This window comes from Dermacentor variabilis, chromosome 2 (assembly GCF_050947875.1).
Source record: "Dermacentor variabilis isolate Ectoservices chromosome 2, ASM5094787v1, whole genome shotgun sequence".
NCBI lineage: Eukaryota > Metazoa > Arthropoda > Arachnida > Ixodida > Ixodidae > Dermacentor > Dermacentor variabilis.
This window is the reverse complement of record NC_134569.1, coordinates 211,263,481-211,272,046: the sequence shown is the minus strand read 5'-3', so window position 1 is coordinate 211,272,046 and position 8,566 is coordinate 211,263,481.

Below are 8,566 nucleotides of genomic sequence, written 5' to 3'. Positions count from 1 at the left end.
ACCTCGTTTGTAGGGTAATTGATGAAGCATGTTGTTCAAACGAGACTGACCAGGTACCTGGAGGAGAATGATCTCTGGCCGCATCAAATGGTTGGATTCAGACCAGGGCTCAGTGCTCAAGATGTCATGTTCAGACTTAAGGATGATATCCTAGACCGATACGACTCAACTGACACCAGGGCGATCCTAGGCCTCGACCTCATCAAGGCATTTGACAGCGTTAGCCATAAGGCTATCTTGGTAAACCTCGAAGAGGTAGGTTTGGGGACACAGGGTATATGCATACGTCAAAGACTTTCTGTCACAGAAGGAGGCAAAGATAAAATTTCTGGATGTAAAATCCCCTCCCATCACGCTTGGGATCAAGGGGACTCCGCAAGGGCCGGTGCTATCACACTTCCTATTCAACATAGCGATGAGCGGTCTCCCGGGGGAACTCAATAAGATTAGATCGAGTAAATTTAACATGTATGCGGATGATATCAACATCTGGGTTAACAATGAGAGTGACGCAGCCATCGAACTTAAAGTACAGATAGCGGAGAATATGGTGGAAGAGTATGCAGCCAGCAGAGGCTTGGCGTGCTCGCCACAGAAATCGGAGCTATTAATCGTTGAACCAAAACATCAAAGGGGACACGCTAGGAGCAGCAGACCCATCAATATTTTCGTAAACGTAAATGAGGTTCCCATGGTGTAGGAAATCAGAATTCTGGGCATGCATATCCACAGAATTGGATGCAACCTCACGACAATCAAGAAGCTAGACGGATAGCGGCGCAGGTCACGGGGATCTTTAGGAGAGTTTCACTCAGAGGCAGGGGCCTCAAAAAGAACAGCCTCCTCAGACTCATGCAAGCCTTCATAACCAGCCGAATAGCGTATGCCACGCCGTATATTGTATTCAAAAGAGAAAAAAAGGAGAAAATAGATGCGATCATTAGGAAAAGCGTAAAGAGAGCCCTAGGGCTCCCAGACTCGACCTCGACAGACCTCCTCCTCGAATAGGGGGTTCACAACACGCTAGTTGAGCTCACTGAGGCAGTGCGAGTATCTCAGTTGGAAAGATTAGGCCAGTCTAAAACAGCGAGAAAAATCATGGAATGGGTAGGAATCCAATGCGGCAGGGGTGCCCCGACTGACAAGGACATTGCGTTCGACGTGTATAAAGGCTTGCGAATCGCCCCCCTACCTTAAAATATGTATCCTATCTACAACAAAGAGAGAGCTCACAGGGCTAAGGCTCTAGTAGATACACGTAATGGGAATGGAAAAACTTTATTTCTCTAGATCTCAGAGAGATTGGCGATGGGCCGGTGTCTTCATGTCTTGACTCCTGGCCGCTTCACAAGGTCGGCGCCCCTATTCCAGGGCACCGCTGAGTCTTGCTGCTAGCAGGCGTGGCAGCAATTTCCCCTTGGGCTGCGAGCTTGCTGCTGCTGAGCAGACCCTCCCATTGTTCCGCACTTGGGTTATTTACTTTATGGAATGCGAAATTACGCTTGCATTCCCACGTGATGTGGTATAACGTGGATGTTGTCCCGCACCACGGACATGTATCCCTGTACTGGGTAGGGAACATTTTGTGTAATGTGTGCAGGTTGAAGAACGTACCTGCTTGCAGTCTTCGCCAGCTTACTGCCTCATGTTGTGTGAGCGATGTGTGGGGTGGGGGTATTTAAGTCTCCTTCCTTTGTAGTGGTTAAGTATTTCTGCATACGTCGGCTTCACCGTTAAGGGGGCCTCTAGGGCTTCTGACTGCCCTGCTCGGTGCGTGAGTTCGCGAACTAGGTGGTCCACCCTTGAGTTGCCCTCTATCCCGGTGTGTGCCGGTATCCAGAAGATCCTATGCTTTATGTTTTTGTTAGGAGGCTCTGTTTTGAGGAGGATTCTCAGTGCTTGCTTACTAACTCTGCCTTGTATGCAGTTCCTGCATGTTGCTTTGGAGTCCGTTAGAATTATCAGAGATTTGTTCCTGCGGTAACCTTCAGCCGCCGCTAGAGCTACGGCGACTTCCGTCCCCTCCGTTACCGTGCAGTTTCTCAGGGTCGCGCAGCTAATTGGTTGTCCCGTGTGGTTTACTACTGCTGCCGCGACTCTAAACATTCTACTGTTGTGGTTCTATGGGTATACGGCCGCGTCTGTGTATGCTGCGTTTTCTAGTGTGGCTAGGTTTCGTTCCACGAAATTTGCTCGTGCCTGCCTTCTGGCGGCGTGGAGATTCGGGTCCATGTTTCTCAGCAGGGGGCGAATCTCCAGTGTCTGGCGAACGCTGTCTGGGATGCTAGCTGCCCGATCCTCTATTCCGTCTGTGTTATGCCCTATTCTTTTTAGGAGCTTGCGGCCGGTGGCAGTCTGCTGGAGTCTGGCGATCTGTGCAACGAGCTGCACTTCCGCGAGTTCTTCGAAGGTGTTGCTTAGGCCCATCTGTAACAGTTTATCGTTGGGCGTGTTTCAAGGCAGATGTAGCGCCGTCTTATACGCTTTCCTTAGTAGCGTTTCCGCCTGTTCTTTTTCGTGCTTGGTCATGTTGTGGTACGGGAGCGAGTACGTGACTCTGCTGACCACTAGGCCAGTTTGATTGTGTCTTCTTCTCTCATTCCGCTTCTTCTTTGAGATACCCTCGTTATCATTCGGCTTACTTGTTCTGTCGATTTTTTGAGTAAGCTGATTGTGTGGCTGCATTTCTTGCTTCCTTGAATCCACATGCCTAGGATGCGTATCATGCTCCTTTCAGGTATGTTTTGTCCCTCTAGTTTTACTATTAGTTCTTCCTTGGTGGGGTTTTTTCCCACTCTCAGGATATCTGATTTTTCGGTGGAGCACGCCAGGCCCCTTTCTCTGACGTATTCTTCCACGCACTCGGCCGCTTCTGCAGTTTTTCTTGCTTATGTCCCAGGGAGTCTCGATTGACCCAGACCGTAATGTCGTCAGCATATATTGCATGCTAGATGCCATCAATCTTGCTGAGTCTTCGAGCCAGCACGATCACTGCGATGTTGAAGAGTATTGGTGAGATCGCGGAGCCCTGCGGAGTGCCTTTGCGTGGGGTGGTAAACACGTCACTTCGCAGATCCCCCAATCCCACTGTTGCCGTGCGTTTGGTCAGAAAGGCCCTCACGTAGTCGTGGATTCTCTTGCCGCAGTTGGCGTTGTTCAGTCTTTCCATGATGGCTTCGTGGCTAACGTTGTCGAAGGCCCCTTTGATATCTAGCGCCATGATAACGTTTTCGCCTGCTCTGGGTGACAGGTTTATGATTTCTTCTTGCGGCAGAGATGGGGCTGCGGTATCGACGGTGGTTGATGGCGACGGGTGCGTTAAGCTAGCGTGCTCTACGTGCACGAGGGACGCCTGTACAGCCGAGGAAGTTGCGGTAGCGCTCGCTTATGCGGTTACAAAAGCGGGAGTAATATTATGCGATAACAAATTAGCTATCCAAAATTTTAACAAAGGGAGAATCTTGAAAGAGGCCCTCCAAATTCTACTCAAAAACCCTCCCAGGAGAAGCATAACATTTATTTGGGTTCCGGCCCATGAAGAAGTCCCAGGCAACGAAGCCGCTCACGAGCTCGCCCGAGCACTCTACCACCGGGAAACTCTAGAGCAGCCAGTTCCAGGGATCAAAGATGGCATCATCACGTACAGGGAAATTGTAGATCATTACAAAGCTGAAAGTAGAATCTTTCGGCCTCCGCATCGGCCTCTCTCTGTCTCTCTCTGGAGGATGCTCGCATTTGGCGGCGCCTCCAGAGAACCAACTTAACATAGACGAGGGACTATAACGACGCCCTCAGCCAAATTTGCATGCAAAAGATGCGCTAAACCATATAACATGGGAGTGTGCTGGCTTCCCAGCGGCAAAGGAAAACATTGACAGTAGAGAAGCCTGGGCTGCCTTGCTCCAGAGCGAGGATGAAGACGACCACAAGAGCATTATTGAGCCCCTGCCAACTAGGATTTAGACCTGGGATGTCCATTTGGTGCGCACATATCGACCTAGAAAGCCGAATTCAGTTGGCTCGTTACCAAAAACAATATGCAGCCCTAGTCACATTAGACATTTCTAAAGCATACGATAGTGTGGAATACCCTTCATTATTAAAAAGGATGCAGGATATTGGATTGCCAGACTACTTCGCGACGTGGACTGCCGAGTTCTTGCAGGGCAGGGAGTTTTACTGTGCCCAAAGCGGAATTTCATCGGGAAAATTCAGACAAACACGCGGGGTTCCTCAAGGGGCAGTTTTGTCCCCGCTGCTGTTTAACATCCTACTCAGCTCGATTCCTCATCATCCAAATGTAAGCACGTACGTTTACGCTGATGATATAGCGTTTTTTGCATCAGCAAGGGATATTCAGTCTCTGTACGAATGCTTACAGGAATACTTATGCGAGCTAGAAGCATGGCTGGACAGTATTCGCTTGTCCCTTAATGTAAATAAGAGTGCCGTTCTTGTCTTGCCCCTACAAGACCCAGTTACTATATCCCTTTCATACCGTCATTCCACTATCCCACAAGTGGAAAAGGTCAGGTACCTTGGAATTATTTACCCGCCGTGGTTGCTCAGTGGCTATGGTGTTGGGCTGCTGAGCACGAGGTCGCGGGATCGAATCCCGGCCACGGCGGCCGCATTTCGATGGGGGCGAAATGCGAAAACACCCGTGTGCTTAGATTTAGGTGCACGTTAAAGAACCCCAGGTGGTCAAAATTTCCGGAGTCCTCCACTACGGCGTGCCTCATAATCAGAAAGTGGTTTTGGCACGTAAAACCCCAAAAATAAAAAAAAATAATAATAAAAATAAATTGGAATTATTTATGATAGTAATCTTGATTGGCGTCAGCATATTGAACATATATCTTCGAAAGCTTCTCGTGCAATGGGGATATTACGAAGGATAAGTAATTATCGATGGGGCATGCGCAGAGACACACTCATAATGATTTACCGCATGTATATTCGACCTAAAGTAGAGTTCGGTTGTGTGTTATTCTCCGGCGCCGCGGCTTACAAGCTACGCCCACTAGTTTTGCTGGAACGGGAAGCGCTTTGCTTATGTCTGGGGCTACCAAAGTTTGTAGCCAACGCTGTGCTCTACAAGGAAGCACGATTACCTTCCCTTGAAATGAGATTTAAAATACTTACTGTCCAAACATTTATAAGGCTCTATGAATCCCCACTAAGAAGATCCCAGTCTATCTTCATCAAACAACGAGTCCAATTTTTTGGAGTCAGATGGCCACGGTTTCACACACCACAAGTCATTGTATCGCAATCGTTATTGAATCCGTTAGACGTAAATATAAATGATATAATCACGGAAAACAGCATCTCAAATTCACTAGTTTTTACTTATGATGACCTATACCCAAATAATGCAAAGCAGCTTCCCTCGCATATTCTTAACGGCTTCCTCCAGGATCACTTGAATCAACTCCACACTAACGTAATTATAGCAACGGATGCTTCGCAGAGTGAAGAAAAGGCAGGAGTTGGAATTTTCTCATCATCATTGGACTGGTCTTTTTCTATTCGGCTTCCCAACTTCACTCCAATATACCTAGCGGAATTCCTAGCTGTTGTCCTAGCTTTACGAAAGCTACAATCTTCCAGGACAACGGCGGTAATAATCACAGATTCTTTGTCGCTGTGCACCTCACTTACTGCTCCCGGTGAGTCACACATATTGAAAACTTTTTACTCACTGGCTCCTAGTCATTTGAGAAGTTTACGATTAATATGGGTACCTGGGAATTTTATGAATGAGGTGGCAGACAGCTTGGCCAAGGCTTCTATCAGCGGCCCAGTGCTTCCCCTTCTTCCAACGATGGGTTTTATCACGTCCGCCAGGTTCAGAAGATACATCCTTTTAACATCACAATCGAACCTTAAATCATCCTTGGAACTACGCCCCTTACAATTCCCTTGGAGCAGGAAGTTTTGCAAAACAAGACAAACGGAAGTTACGTTAACGAGACTACGTTGTCGAGTCCCATCTCTAAATTTTTACATGCACCGATCTGGTCTGGCAATATCCCCATTGTGCCATTTTTGCAATGCATTAGAGACGATTGAGCACTACTTGATGTAATGCCGGCGTTTCTCCTCCGTGAGGAAAATGACTTCAGAAATTACAGTGCGACAGCTTGGCCTGCCATTGAACACTCCGGTACTTCTGTCTTTCGGAGCATCTGTGCTTGAGCACTCACACAGGAATGTGTGCTTCGCCTTAGAAAAATTTATTATTGAATCAAACCGATTTCATTGATGACCGTATTATTCTATTTATTCCTCCTCTATTGCCGCATTGATATAGATAATTTTTTTCCTCTACGTCGCATGACAGTCTACTGAACCGTTTCGATTTTCTCTCGCCTAAATTCATGTAACAAAATTTTAGGTTGTTACCTCCATTTCCTGAACACTTAAGCAAAGTCTGCCCGACTCTTGGCCAATCCCTGCGAGTGGGTAAGCGCCAAACTCATCAAGGACATCATCATCATCATCATCATCATCATCATCATCATCATCATCCTGGCCGTTGAGGCCGTGAAGACTCACTGTCCTCAACGCGCGGGGACTGCTTCGTCCTTCCCCCATACCTACGTGTTAAGGTTAAGAGGCGGGCACACCAGCTCGGTGGAATAATAAGGTTTTCAATCAATCAATTCGCTCCTGCCACAGCCAGTCAGGAACGCGCGGACCTCATGCTCAGACGAAAGGAAAAAGAAGCGGCAGCTGCTGCGCGTGCGCCAGAAAAAAAAGGTCTCATTTTCTCGGAGAATTCCGTCAGGCTCGCAAGCGTCGCACTTGTCTCTCTCGTTGTGCAGGAATGGATAGCGTGCAGCTCGGACCCTGTGACAAGGTGGGCGAGAACACCAAGCCCGCCACCGGAGACGCAGGAAGCGTCGCGAAGAAGCCACTTCCGTCAGAAGCACCGACGAGCAACGGCGGCGGCGATTCGATTCAATGCTGCTCCCCCGACGCGCAGGTCCCGTTCCACGAGAACGTGACCCGAGGTTCGGGCGACGCATTCTTTGTCGAAGCTCCCTTTAGTCCCATCATGTCTCGCAAGACGCTGCCAGACGTCATCGACGACCAGGAGTTCGTCCCGGACGAACTCAAGGTGCCCTCTGAGGCCGGGAACAGTTTCATAGGGGGTGACTTGGGAAGTCGTCGCGGCTACGTGTTCCGGAACAGAGCTAACGCAGCGGCTTCTGCTGCACCTTCCAAGGAGAACGACCCCAAGAAGAGTGAGTGACTGGGTGGAACTGGTCGAGGTCAACCACGCACCTCGCAGTCAGAGGGCGTGAGGGCATGCACTGAGTAGCAAGGAGAGAAGACGGGAAGTCTGTCGAGTGTGCGTCTGCTGACTTTGACCAAGATCTACGCGCAAGCTCTTGCAAGGCTTGTCACAACTGCTCGTCCCGAGAAGGCAGCGTTCTTGTGGATTACGTGGCGTCAGTCGTCGTGCACAGCGTGTTTCTTTAGGTTTGAGTTAAAAGTGTTGAGCTTGTGATGCTTTGCTTTCTTATTCTTTCTTTCTTATTTCTTCGTTAAGACCTTGCGCCAGCGCGTCTTTGGTCATTAAAGTTCTTTTTTTCTTCTTTCGGGCGTCATCTCTTGCGTTTTATACAGCCGCCTACCGGGTCGAAGGAACAATCCTACGCCTTATGTTTTCCTGAACTGAGCCATTTGTATAGTTTATTTTTCGCGATACAATGCGATGAAAGCGACTTTAAATCGAATCTGTTAATGCGTTTCACGACGCTTTGCGTTTGGCCGCGCGGTAGACATCAAATGTCAAACACCAGCCAGCATCGCAGCCTATGTTGGAGCCCCGAATCAGCCACCCGTACGACCAAGGGCCAAGGCGTTGATGGGAACGCGCAGCTGAGCGGCGGCGTCGGTGACGAGCTGTCACGAACAGCTGTCAATGTAATCTGAACGTGCGTTGTTTGCAGCACCGTATGTCGAATATAATGCAGCGTTTAAGGTACTAAAGAAAGCGTTTGTAAAGTCATGGGTAGGTTTCAAGCAGTGGCATAACAGACCCCTAGGACTAGGTAAGGGTGTGAAGGCTTTATCGAGCTTCGCGGTCTCTCATGTAGGAATCGATCGGATTAGTATACGTTTATGAAGGCATCTTTTTTTTAGCTGCGTTATCTAAGACATTCACTTTGACATATAACTTATTTCTTGCCCTCTACTTGATTACATTTTTCATCCTTAACGTATAATGAGTGTTATAGAGATATTCTACGTTAAAAACGTTTTCTCGTTTCCGTCCTTAAGAGTAAGCCTCGGGTCCAACTCCGATGTCGCCCATTCAAGTACATGTAAAACGCTGAAACGCTTTTCGGAGATAACTACACGGCCGATTTTAATGAGAAGTATTGCATTTGAGAGAGAAAGCTCAATTGTAGTGACTGCTGGAAGCGCAATTTCGCTTTAGGGGCTGAAATTTATAGTGACATATTCAGAAACTGGCAAATTTGAAAAGAACAGAATCACGAAGTTTACACATTCGTAGCGCCGCACCTACAATAGATAACGCAGTTCTGTA